At 35.0% G+C, this 14,374-nt stretch overlaps 1 pseudogene; it reads left to right on the top strand.

The window, feature by feature from the left end:
- The first annotated feature begins 1,399 nt into the window (after nt 1–1,399).
- LOC135222430 (F-box/LRR-repeat protein 2-like) lies at nt 1,400–4,470 on the top strand (annotated as a pseudogene).
- Nucleotides 4,471–14,374: the final 9,904 nt, after the last annotated feature.

The raw sequence follows: 14,374 nt of genomic DNA, 5'->3' as shown, positions 1-14,374 counted from the left end.
CGCACATTTCCATATATAAAATACTTTATATAAACGGCTAATTTTAAAATGGTGCAAACATTACCACAATCGCATGTATGATTTTTTTCGGAAGAGTTACCGCGCGGACGTAAGGAAAAAGTTTTTTCATAAATTCACCATAAATCGGAATATTGTGCTAGAGACTTCCAATTAGTTGCAAAATTAAGGTAAATGATTGAATATTACTAAAATATAAGAGTTTTAGCTTACAATTGCGTTTTTTTCGACCATTTTTTTTTTTTTTTTTGTTTTGGTTTTTTTCGGTAGAGTCAAAAGTTGACCGAAGGTTGAAATTTTGGCAATTATCGTTATTTATATGAAATATCTCAAAACTGATAAAGCTACAATCATGAGTATTTTATTGTTGTATTTTACATAAAAATGCGCACATTTTCATATATAATACTTCATGTAACGGCTAATTTACTATGGTACAAAAATTATGTCAAAGTGACAAAATAATTTCCGAGATGTGTCACAGATACTTTTTAGTGCGATAAGAAAGAAATTCGCGCTTGCGCGCGGCTTGCAGTAACGATTGTAAACAAAAACAACACCTTGATCCGTGAACTCCCAGCCAATCCCCTCCAAGGCGACGTGATTCAAAAGTTTTAGGCTGGTAGGTCTATAAGTATTTTTCCGCGAATTTTTTAAAAAAACTTTTGTAAGTCGACGTAAAATACGTCCAGTCGGCACCCGAGAGACAAAAAATGTCGACGTAAAATACGTCCAGTCGGCGCTTAACGGTTAACTAGTGTTAAAGTAGACCCCACCCAGCTTCCTCACAAGTTATTAGTTATTATGCTTTGAAGAAGAATTCTGATGAGCTAAACCATTCAAAACATGCTTATAGAGAACAGGTGTACCAGACAGCTATCCTGGTTCAGCCGTCTGATCTTTTGTTTGAATGCTGACTCATTTATCAGCACAGAGATATGTATAGCTTGACCAGCAAGTATCCAAATAATAAATTTTATGAAAATTTATTTATTGCATATAAACATTCATTGGTTGTAAGTTGCAGGAGATAAAAACTTTTATGGACTGTTCAGCATTATGTTTTTACTTTACAGACCAGAAATGCATCACTTCTCATCGAGGGCGCCCCAAGTTGTTATGTAGGAGTGGTCTTTCTGTGGATATTCTCTACATTTTACCATCATTTTGTAGCATTGCCATCACTCATTGTGTCAAGAATATATAAAGTTCAGGTTTCTTTCTGCCAAAAAAGTATGTTGCAAAATACAGTCTTTTTAGTGTGGTAAACTAATTTGAATATTGAAAGAATATGAAATGGAAACCAACTTGTTGCAGACTGAATGCAGGTTATTGAAGTATGTCTGTATTTTTTATTTGAATGTTGCCATGCTGCAACAACATGAATGTAATCATTGTGGACTGTAGGACTCTCAGGTCAGTACTTATCAATGTTTTTGTTCCTCTCGGTGAAACATGTTGGTATAGAAAGTATGTTTTGCAAAAAGTAGAGAGGATTGAGAATGGCAAAAATGGCAACCCCCACTTGCTAGTGGTTCAAGAAACTGAGGCTTGGAAAGAAAACAAAGACTCATCTAAGGACAGTGAATTGGTGACTCCAGATAACTGTTATGTTTCCTTAATTCCCAATGAATTATTGCTTTATATATTTTCTTTTCTTAATGTTTATGAAATTTGTCGTCATGTGTCGCCAGTGTGTGTTAGGTGGTGGAAATTATCAAAAGATCCTTCTCTTTGGAAGTACTTGAAATTTTCTTTTGAACATAAAGTTGAAGGGGAAAAGATAAAGCAGATTTTGGAACTGTCCCCCCCACCCATTTAATTAGTCTTGAACTTGAGAGTAGGGAGGATGGTGGTGATCTTGTTAGCCATGTGGCAGCATGTTGCCATCGACTTGAAAAACTTACTGCAAAGTTTTGTGATGGTTTGACGGAAAACACATTTAGAAGCTTGGTTGAAAATTGCCCAGATCTTTCTTATTTGAATGTGGAAGGTTCCCGTGTATGTAGCAGTGAATGCTATCATTTGATGGCAAACTTTAGTGTACTGAGACATCTCAATTTGTCACACTGCCACTTCTTAGATAATGTAGGCCTTGTAAAAATTGCCAAACAGTGTAAGCATCTTGAGTACATTGATATAGATGGCATTACTGGTATTCATGACAATGCGGTTGTATGTTTAATGAGAGAGGTTGGCAATTCTCTTACACATTTGTTTCTAGATGGTGAATATTTAACAGACATTGCATATAAATCACTGTCATCTTGCACCCAACTGAAAATGCTTGGAATTTCATTTTGCGAGCAAATGACTGATGTAGGGCTTTCAGGAATCTACGGATTAAAACAACTGACCTTTTTGAAGCTTCGGAAGGGGGTCCAGCTGACACCAGATGGCTTGGAAAAACTGTTTGAAAATGGGCCTTTGCCCCAGCTAACTCATATTAATTTGGGGGAGTGTTCTTTACTGAGTGACAAAGTGTTAATTGCAATGGCTAAATCTTGTTCACAGTTAACAAATTTGGTGCTGCATTGGTGTTGGGAGATTACAGATGTAGGGATCAGTGCCATAGTTAACAATTGTTCTCACATCCGTGTTTTGGATCTTGTGGGAGTTTTGCAATTAACTGGGGAGTCATTTATGGATATTAACACCAAGCTTCCTAATCTAGTCATTCTTGATTTAGAACAGTGTAAGCATGTCATTGATTCCTATCTGCAAAAAATTGTCACCGATGCAAAAAACCCCTTGCTAAGGGTTTTTGACTACTGGGGAGATCTTGTGTTACCTGTAGAAGAACTGCATGAAGAGAAAGAGATATGCTCATCTTCTGTTTGAGAAGAGTTTTGTATGTTTGCAATTTCTAGCAAGATTTTCAATTTTCTTCAGAAGAGAATCGAATTCATTTATTGCCATATTCTGTATTTACTGCACTGTACCAATTTATACCGTATCAATGTGTTCATATAGTAAATGGCACCCTAGTGCACTGTGACGATGAGAAATTTTGTTTTGGAGGTGTACATCATATTTTATTAAGAATCTAATGATTTTACTATATGTATAATCTTTGAATGTAGTGCCTTTATTGATTAACATTGCCTTTATCAAATATCATTACCTTTTGGGGAATGATACTACCTTTTGACCTTAGGGCAAGCATTCAATAACACAAATGGTTTTTAATGTTTTCATATGAGAGTTTGTATTTGCTATCACACAGTTTTTGTTTTGCAAAATACATATACAGTGGTCCCCCATATTTGCAGGGGATGCATACCAGAACCCCCTGTGAATAGTTAGAACCTGCAAATAGTAGTTGGAACCCTTATGAAAATGCTTAAAACCTCCTATTTTGTTAGTTAAAACTCAAGAAAAACCCACTAAAAATTGTTATACTTGTTTTTTTAATAGTTTTATCACAAAAAGTGCATTTTATGATGAAATTGATAGAAAAACAGGAATTTGTGGATATTTCTCATAGAAAAATACAGTGAATAGGCGAATTTTCTGCAAATATTGCGGGGAAATGTTCCAGAGAGAAATCCATGAATGTGTGAGTCCGTGAATCCAAAGAACACGAATATTGGGGGTCCACTGTATTAAACTACAAAATTTTTGTTCCTAAGCAAATACAAACCTTTGTTCTTTACTTAAAGATTTAGTACGAGTGTAGGTTGGAAATGGCCATTCAGACTTACTGAGAAGTTAGTCAACTACCAACAACTAGGGAAAACACTACCCACTCTGCAGTCAGCATACACTTTGCTTCTGACTGCCATTGAGTTCAGACGTATCTCAGGACACTCTCCAACTTTGGCGTTCAAACGTTTTCATGAATAAACTTCAGAAATCTTTTCATTTTTTGGTTTTTTGACTGTGGTTATTGTTAATAGGATTCGAACCCGTCATTCAAATTATCTTTTTTGCTAAGAATTCAGATCACTTTTCTTTGCCAGGATGAATACTTGTTTTCATTGGAAACATAGTGTTCATGGTGGCAGCTAAGTCGCTCTCCAATTTACAGAATACTGTATTTACTGTATATACTTGTGTAACACGCGATCTCGCATATCACGCTACCCCCAAATATTCACCCTTAAAGAATTATTTTATCACGTATCTCACGTATCGTGTGTTAAATTTATGAGACCAAATAACAATAGGCTAACCTCTTTTCCTCCACTTTATTCCATTTTTTAGTTAGGTTAACCCCTTTTCCTCCACCTCTTTACATATCCCATCGTCTAGTTAAGTTTAAAAAGTAAAAGAGAATACCTAAAATATTGTTAGTAATTATATACTTGTTTTGAAAATGCATACTGCTTGAAACACCTGATTTGCTATGAACAATCAAATCCAAGAACAACAGCCTTTTTGCTTGCATTTCAATCATCGTACAATAGTAAATAGTTACTGTCGTAAAGGTACAAATGACGTTAAGGAGAATAGGACTGATATATTTTTACATTACTATGTCCTTACTCTCTTTGGAGAAAAGACCCCCTCATTTTGGGACCACCTTGACGTGGTGAGGGGGCTCTCGAACCTCAGGAATCTCTTCCCAGGTTCGAACCCAAGAGTCCCATATGACATTATATATTTTCGAGTAAACTTATGTGGACTTTTCCATTTTTTGCCAAAATTTTTAAAAGCAAATAAATGAGAAAACATATCATGGCTTAACGTGGAGTTAAATCCGAAGCTAAATAGTGAGAACTGTGGTAGATCCATCACTCTACCCGACAATGTTCGGACCTGTTTTTCAGGCGGAACTATTCTGTGGAGACTGGACCACGGATTCCAGGGGGGGCCTGGTTTCTAGGAATAGAACTCTCGGCATTCTATCCAGTTTGCCCATAATGTGATTAGGATGGGGATAATTGTATTAACATAATACTCTTAGTCCTAGCAAGCGGGTTCTGCTTACACTTGGGCCATACTAATCATGTTATGCCATCCCCTTTTGGGGTAGGTAGGGATGCGGACATTTGGGAGTCCTTTCTCACTTGTGCCTTTGGCAGAAGATTTAACTTCGCGAAGGGCCAATGATATCTTTTCAAGATTTTTTTTTTTTTTTTTTTTTTTTTTTTTTTTTTTTTTTTGTAAAAAACTCAAAATTATGAACTGTGAAATAAATGATTTGAGTACCCTGGGCCCCATGATGGAAAAACTACGGCACAGTTGATGACCATTAGCACGTCACTCCCGAATTTCCTAGGTACTGCCACAAGTAGTGAAAAGTACTATAAAAGATACAAAGGAACACCCTGTTCCAAGTAAAGCAGCAGAACCAGAAAACCAAATAGAGTGCATAAATAAAAAAGAAACAAACAAACATAAATTGGTAACTCCAATATCGTAACAATGGAACCATATATGATGAACAATAATTCTGAATTAGAGACAAATAATCCTCCCAGCAATACAGAAAAATATAAAAATCATAATAGACAAGCAACATACATAAAACAAGGACCAAAAAGAAACAAAAATTACCGACTTAATCCCACATTGGTACATTTTGATGACCTCTTTGGACAGATATTGGTCAAGATTCTAGTCCTCAAAGCTGACAACAAAATCTCAGCAGCGATGCTAGAAAACAAATTACTTAACATATATCCAACACAAGACATGGAATGCAGACACATCAAGGACAATGAATGGCTTATCCAAGTAACCAATAAAAAGCAGTCCACTGCCTTTTTAAGTATAACAGAAATAAATAATATAAAGGTAATAATTACAAGCCACGAAACATTGAATTATGTACAGGGTACAGTCATCCTACCCAATAGCGCGCAGGAGCTTCCTTCAAAACAACTATTGCTAGACTCCCTAAAATTGAGATATAACAATTCCACGATTTAGAAATATACTCTATTTCAAGTAGGAAAGATAAAAGTAAAAATATCAACATTGCCAAAATAAAATTTACAGGCCAAGACTTACCATTTAAAATAAAAATTCTTGGACAAAATAGAGAAGTTCGTCCTTTTGTTCCTAAACCATTACAATGTACACAGTGCTCAAGGTATGGACACACATACAAAAGATGCCGTAATAAAGCTATAGTGCAGTCTGTGCATCAGATGACCATACCACTAATTGGAACTGTAAACAATCAAAATGTATTAATTGTGGACTAGCCCATCACGCAAAATCTAAGGAGTGTTCATTTTACCAATATAACACAGAACTTCAGTTGTTAATAAATAGGACAGGAATGTCAGTCATGAAGCCAGACTTGAGCTAAAAGTAAGAGGCGTTAACAATCCATCCAAAACCCCCACCTTTTCAAATGTGACTAAAAATCAAGACATCAAACAGCACAATGACAAACAAGATAGTATAAACATGGAAACTGGATTTCATACCAATAATACTGAAACCCAAAAATAAAAGTGATATTACAACAACCAATACCACCACCAACATAGATGATTCAGTTATCCATGGAAAAGAACTTCCAATAGAAGAAGAATTAAAAATGATGATAATCGAACTGGCAAAAAGAAAAGAAATTCTAGAAAGAACCCCACCTAAGGGAAAAAAAGTAAATATTGAAAATTACAATCAATCCAGAGAGACTCCAACTACACCAGGAGAACATTTTAAAAAAGATATTAAACTAACCTCATCACAAGTGGAAATACACAATTACCCTCAATCTCAATCAAACAGCCAACATCTGGACAGTAAAGATCACTCTTTACAATTTCCATCAAATAATACTAATGAAAATCATACCATTAAACCAAACCAAAATATAACTATCACCCCCCAACCATCCACAAGACCGAAATATCCCATTAACAACAACAAAACAAATAACCCCTCAAACCAACAGTCCTTATCACTACAGAAAAGGAACAATAGAATTACAAAACCAGACATTTCTAAAGCTAGACCAAAAACTTCTGAACCAATAATTAACATTACCAAACATGCTTCATCTTGTGGTTGTAATGAATGCTTTGTAAGTACATATAACCAAATAACTACCAAGACAGAGGACACAGTACGAAATTGTATTGACAATTTTACCAAATTAAGGAGGTGCCCTTTAACACACCAACATGAGAACGAATTATGTTCTGAATCCTTAAAAATACAAAAAGGAAATTATAAAATCAAAAATAGACTTATTAATATTCAACTATGAAAAACAAACAACTGCAGAATCTAATACCAACATACAAATACAACGATTAAAAAACCACAAATAAATTCAAACTGCATATAAACTACGAGATAAAGTAAAATCAGCAATCAATTTACAGAATTTAACACCAATTCCTCCCAATAATGGAATATAAAATCATTCAATGGAATATAAATGGTCCTTAAACCCGACTACGTCTGGGTGAATTACAAAGAATCATACGAGACCACAACCCAATGTGCATATGTCTACAAACATATAGGAAGTAACCCTACAAATATCCAACACTATAAAATTGCCTGTTATTCACCAACTGACGGTGGAAAATTAGGCACAGCCATATACGTTCATAATAGCATTACATATGAACCCTGTTGACATACCATCTATGCCATATCAAATAACATCAATTAAACTGTATATGCCTGATAAAAGTAAAATTACTATTTGTAATTTATATAACCAACCAAATTTCAATGCAAATTCAGTGATTTTTCTGAACTTATTAGCAAAAGTATACAGGAACCACTACTTATAGTAGGAGATTTTAATGCACATAATCCATTATGGGATAATTAATACCCCACTGACACATCCGGAATCAACATAGAGAATACTATAATGAAACACAACCTGTATTGTCTCAATGAAAGTGAAGTTCCAACATATTTTTCAAATACACACCTAACCTTTTCTTCAATTGACATTTCATTATGTTCAAATGATGTAGCGGAGAAATTTGAATGGAACGTCCTAGACGATTCATACACAAGTGACCATTTCCCAATCATTCTGAACTACTTAAGTAATGTCAAAATATTGCCACCTACAAGATATATATCCAAAAAGCTAACTGGGATAAATATTTCATATACACACGAAACATACCACCATTCCCACATAATGAAGATCACCAATTACTACATGTGAATCCTTCTCAAACTTCATAATAAATGCTGCAGATAAAAGTATTCCAAAAACCAACACATTCCCCACAAAATCCCCTGTCCCATGGTGGAATCCAACATTAACAACATTAAGTAAAATAAAAACATATATTGAGTCGCAATCTAAACAGACTCAAAACTCGCCTTAAATCACTCAACAAAATGCCCTATAGTATAAACATATTAAACAAAATAGTTATAACAAACATAACAATTAACCACATTAAACCACTATATAACAAATATACAGCCAAATTTAGAAAAACTGGAATAGCAGAAAAAAATCGCATCATGGAAGGAATATGTCTCAAACATATCTTCAAACATCCACAAGGGATGTCTGGCAAAAGATAAGGAAAATCAATGGAAAACATATAAGACCTCCAAGAAGTGCAATACATTTAAATGGAAAAATTATACCATGATACTTATGAAATATCAAACATAATTGGGAACATTTTGAAAACTCAGTGCTTACTCCAGCCTAGATACACATTTTCAAAGTATCAGAAAACAAAAAGAAAATATAATACTCAATTTTGAAACTCTTGAAGACCTGGAATATAACTATATTTTAAACATGGATGAACTAGATATGCCATCAACTCTTGTCATCCCTCTGCACCAGGATATGATAAAATATCATTTGAAATGATAGAAAAATTAGCTCCTATAGCTAAATCATATTATTAAAATTTTACAATAGTATCTGGCTAAAACGTGTCTTTCCTGATAAATGGAAACATGCCATAATTATTCCAATAAACAAACCAGGAAAGGATGCAAGTAATCCATCCAATTATAGACCGATATCTCTAACAAGTTGCCTATGCAAAATCTTAGAAAAAATGGTTAATGCACGATTAACGTATGTAATAACCAAAGAATCCATTTTAACACCAACACAATCTGGTTCAATAGCTGGCAGATCAACCCTAGATCCCTTAACACATTTAGAAGATCATATCAAAAAAGGCTTTGAACAAAAGAAATTAACAGTAGCTATATTTTTGATATAGAAAAAGCATACGATACAAAACATGGAAACATAACATCATGCAAAAACTCCAACTCCAAGGGACTAAGAGGCCACTTACCAATATTTATTAAGAACTTCTTAACAAACAGAACTTTTCAAGTAAGAGTAGAAAATTCCTACTCAGTAACCTATAAACTGGAAGAAGGAATCCCTCAAGTAGTGTCTTGAGCTGTACATTGTTTGCTTTAGCAATCAATGACATTACTATAAATTTACCAAGTGGTGTAAAAAAACAGTTTATATGTTGATGACTTTGTCATTTACTATCGAGTAGTAATCTGAGACACGCTCAGAGAGTTCTTAGTACTGCCATTTCAAATATATGTAGTTGGGCAAATTCAGTTGGATTTAAATTTTCAACTGATAAACAAAAGCAATCGTCTTCTACAAAGACAAAAGGTGGATGAAGAACCAAACAATCAAACTGCATCTTTATAGCACTGAAATACAAATTTTGTACAAAAATCAAGTATCTAGGAGTAATATTTGATCAACATTTAAATTGGAAAGAGCACATCAAATACATTAAAGCAAGGGCATCAAAGCCCTTGCCATATTAAAAAAGTTATCACACACTAATTGGGGAGCAAAGCGAGACATTTTATTAATGATATATAAGGCAACAGTCTTATCCATAATAGATTACTGCTGTCCAATATATTCATCCGCCTCAGATCTGCATTTAAATCTCTCGATGCAGTGCACCATGAAGGCGTGCGATTGTGCACAGGAGCTTTCCGATCGTCCCCAACAAACTCACTTTTGGTGGAGGCAGGTATTTTGTGCCCTTAAAACATCACCGTAATTTAATAACAATACAAGAGGTCTTTCAATGCAAGTGGGATCGTCTCCTGCAACTTACTCTGCTTCCAAACTGTAATCAAGTAACAGCAGTTAATAGTACAAGCTCTTTCCCAAAAAAGAGCTAGATACATAATGAACATACATAATATGAATCCAATTTTTCACCCACCAATGGAATTGCCACCACCATGGATTTTAAATAGAGTAAAGATATGTACCTCCCTGTCTTACCTACTCAAAAAAACAAATGACAAGTACGGAAATGTACCGCCAACATGCTTTGAACACATTAGAAGAAAAGGCGACAAATTTATGATATATACAGACGGCTCCAAAATAATGTTGGAGTAGGAGATCTGCATATTCGAAAAATATGTTAAGTAAAAAAAGCCTACCTTCAATATCATCAGTATTTACTGCTGAAGTCCACAGCCATACAGATGGCTCTAGATATGATATCTGAGGCAAAAGCAAGTGTCTCTGTAATTTTCAGTGACTCACGTAGCGCTATAGATGCAATAGGACAGTATAAATCAGGAAACCAAATAGTACAGGAAATTCAAATAAAAATTCATCAACTCCTCCAATCAGGAATATCAATGGAAATATGTTGGATCCCAGCACACGTGGGAATAAAGGAAAATGAATATGCAGACTCTGCTGCCAAATTAGCCTGCACTATCCCTCCAACAATTTCATATGCCCCCAGTGTCAGGACTGGGTAAAATCAGTTAAACATTAATTTACCAGGATTGGAAAGAAGAATGGGCCTCGGTGCCAACAACAAACAAACTTAAAAATATAAAAAAACTGAAGTCTATGCATGGAGGACATCCTCACAGGAGAAAGAGCAAAAGAGGTGATCCTAGCAAGGCTACGTATAGGACACACAAGATTCTCACATGGTCACTTGATGTCAACACCACATGCTGACAGTGAAATGTAACAGATGTCAAATACCCATGACAGTGCAGCATTTGCTTGTTGAGTGCCCAATTGGACCCAGCAAAGATCTATTTATCTGCGGAGTTCAGAAATGAAAAATATTCTTGCGGAAAGCAGGGATTTTTCAATTAATAAAATCATAAATTTTTTAAATAAGACGGGTTTCTTAATAAAGTCTAATTTTTTTTTTTTTTTTTTTTTTTTTTTTTTTTTTTTTTTTTTTTTGTTTTTTTTTTTTTTTTTTTTTTTTTTTTCTTCCTCAGGATTGATCCCTGAGAACCAGCCCGAGAAGAGTCTACTTGAGACTCAGAGGTCTGGAAAAAAAACTAACACCTATTAATAATAATAATAATTGGAGAAAAGATCGGCAGGTGCAATATTAGTACTGCTCTAAATTTTAATATGTAAGTTTTAGCTGAAGTTGAGGAAAGAATGCTGATCTGCTAACGACTATTATTGTGCATTGGCAACATGGATTAAACTCTCGCAAACTTCGGTATAGTACCATCAAACTCGACCGCAAAACAAAATTTGAGATAAACGTTGTTTAATCAAAAACTATTTCATGAAAGAACACATTTTACTGTTTTCACTCCAATAAAAGATAAATATGTAAAGCTTGTAGTATTCTGACGAGATCAAGTGAAAATATGGAATCTGTTGATTTTTGTTTCATGCAATAAACCATGCCCTCTGCGCCATTTACTAACAAAAAATAACTAAATTTCATTACACAACAATACATATATAAGTGATATTTTGACTTTAAAACACTTCATATAACATAAATAACCTTGTCCCATATAAATAAAGTATCTTGAGATTCATTTGTTCTAACTAGAAGCAAGAAGTTGCTCTGATTTGAGTTCAATACAGCAAAATAAACTTACCTCGCAATCACACTGGTGCTTTCCAAACTAAAACAGTGATTGATGTTGTATTTTATAATACAAACAAATAGTAATATGAAAATCCATATACGTATTGGTATATTATTGGATGCAGTGAAGTAAATCATAACTTTTTAAAGATTGATGGAAAAGATGTACTATATCCATTATTCTTGCATTTTGTCATACAATGCTAATATGTGATTACCTACTCAAATTTTATATCTCATGTATGATGCGATACCCCTTAAAATTAGCTCCAAAGTTAGGTCTTCAAAATTCGCATGAATGTGAGTAGTATACGGTACCTTTCAAGTTGTAAGATAGGGACTTTGAAGCACTTCGAGAGTTTGGTTTGCCTTAAATAAGGTATATTCCTCCTATAGTAGCTTTCTTCTATATAACCTTTATTCTTGTGGTCCCTTGTGGTTGAGTTTTCTTTGAATCTAGACATGACCAGCCCTGCAGACAAGGGAGTATCAATATCGGTGAGAGGATGAGGAGGTATTCTCCTTCCTTTTTTCACTTTGTATGTCATCGTCCTTCACATTGACTCCACTCTTTATAACAGCTGCGAGCTTTGAGTAGGGGAGTCTGTCCCCCCACGTTTTGAAATTTTATTAGGCTGCTTGCAGGATGCTCTTCTCAGGATAAGGCAGAAAGCTAAGTCACTAACAGCAATTGATTGTCCTGAGAAAGGTGGCACGAGGTGCCATTCCTTAGACTTTAGGTTTTCTTCTCTCTATCTCACTGTAGCTTTCAAAAACGTGCATTGACTCGAGTCTCCCTTACAAAACTCCCCAAACAGAGAAAGGGGAGTGTACCCAGCTGCGTGGCTCTTTCGCTTCTCGTTATCCAGTCTAAGAAGTGGCTATCGGGAACAGTAGGCTCATAGCATTCTCCCAGTGTCTATCTAGGGCCATGGCGACGGGAATGTACATCTCCCTCACAAGACCCCACCAGGATTGCGCAAAGGGGATTTTGTACAACCCATTTGCACTGCTCATTCATTTTAGTAACCTGATCCAGATTGGATTAAGGGTAGCAACAGCTTGTATTGTTTTCTCTGGTTATTGTGGGCCACAAGGCCTGGTAATAGGGGCCACTGCAACACCTTTTATCTTAACTGAGGTTCACACAGAGAGGGAGTTGCACAACCCATTTGCTTAACTCATTTGCTTGCTGTGCTCTGTTGGGGGGGTTGGGGGGGGCAAGGTGCTGGTGGTTCTCAGCAAGGGAGTCCTATGCTTCTATTGTGACTTTCAAGTCACATAAGAGTGGCTTGCATGACTGTTTTGCTATCAGCGCACCCAATCTTTGGACTAGGTTTCCTTGTGCAGTTTCGGTATGCTTTTTCCCATTCCTCCTATTCTTCCCCTTCCAAAACTACCAAGTGGAGGAAGGTGAAGTCAGCTTAGCCTAGTTTTTCCCAACAAAAAAAAAGAAAAAAAATCTGGCTTGATCTCTCGTGTTATAGTCTTTTCTGCAAAAGACTTACAGGGGCTCAAACTAGCTGTGCCTATGTGAAAGGGCCAAACCAACATTACAGGTAGACTCTGCTCTCTCTCTTAGTTTTCTTATTTGCTCACTAGAGAGTAAGGGAAGTTCATGCTGGTGTCAGCTTGAACCCATTTCTCCTTCGATCCGGACTATGTAGAATATTTTGGAATACATTTGACCCCAAATTATTTATGGTCCAGAATTCATGGATTCATGTAGTGTTTGCGCATATAACTCAAAATAATTTAAGGAATATTCTCCTATTCACTCATTTTTTCGTAGATGGTGCTATCTTAAAGTATTCGCTAATTTTCATTTATTATTGTGACTTGCATTTTTCTTGATAGAAAATTATGAACTAATTTTCAAATATTAAAATTAACGTAAACAGCAAAATTAAACTAAAATTATTTTTTTCTTAAATATTTGCCAAATGATGTACCAATGTTACCCCTCTCTATGTCCAAAGAAAACAGCAAGGCTTGAAAACTGTATGAAAGAAAATGTGCATGCCTGAATATAGGGGGAACTTGATTAGTTTTCACCTTGGTAAGAGTAACAGTTGTAGGAGTGTTCATGCTTAGCCATAAGCCTTATATTTTTAAAGATAATATTGTAAGATGGGAACCAGCTGGGAAGAAGAATTGTAAGATGACTGAAATGATATTAAAGTGATTTAGGATGATAGTTTAAGGCATATTTGGTGTTTGAACTATTGAAATAGATAGTTATGAATGTTTTTAGAGGGGGTTTCAAGTTTCTAGAGCATATTTGAAAATATTCACTAATTATTTTAATGGAAAAGTAAATCCACAGGAGTATGCCTGTTTGCTGTATATATTGTAAACAAAATCAAACAGGCATATGTACTCCTGTGATTTACTTTCCCATTTTATTGACTCGTGTGACTATGGGTTTCCTTTGAATTTAATTTTATTTTTGTGACTAAATGCATTTTTTATGGCAATGACTTACTAATTTTCAAATATTTATATTAATAATATAAACAGCAAAATATCAATAAAAAAAATGTTTCCCCTTAAGAAATGTTTGCCAAACC

This window comes from Macrobrachium nipponense, chromosome 3 (assembly GCF_015104395.2).
Source record: "Macrobrachium nipponense isolate FS-2020 chromosome 3, ASM1510439v2, whole genome shotgun sequence".
Classification (NCBI taxonomy): domain Eukaryota; kingdom Metazoa; phylum Arthropoda; class Malacostraca; order Decapoda; family Palaemonidae; genus Macrobrachium; species Macrobrachium nipponense.
The sequence above is the reverse complement of the archived record's forward strand: the minus strand, read 5'-3'. Positions and strand labels throughout refer to the sequence as shown.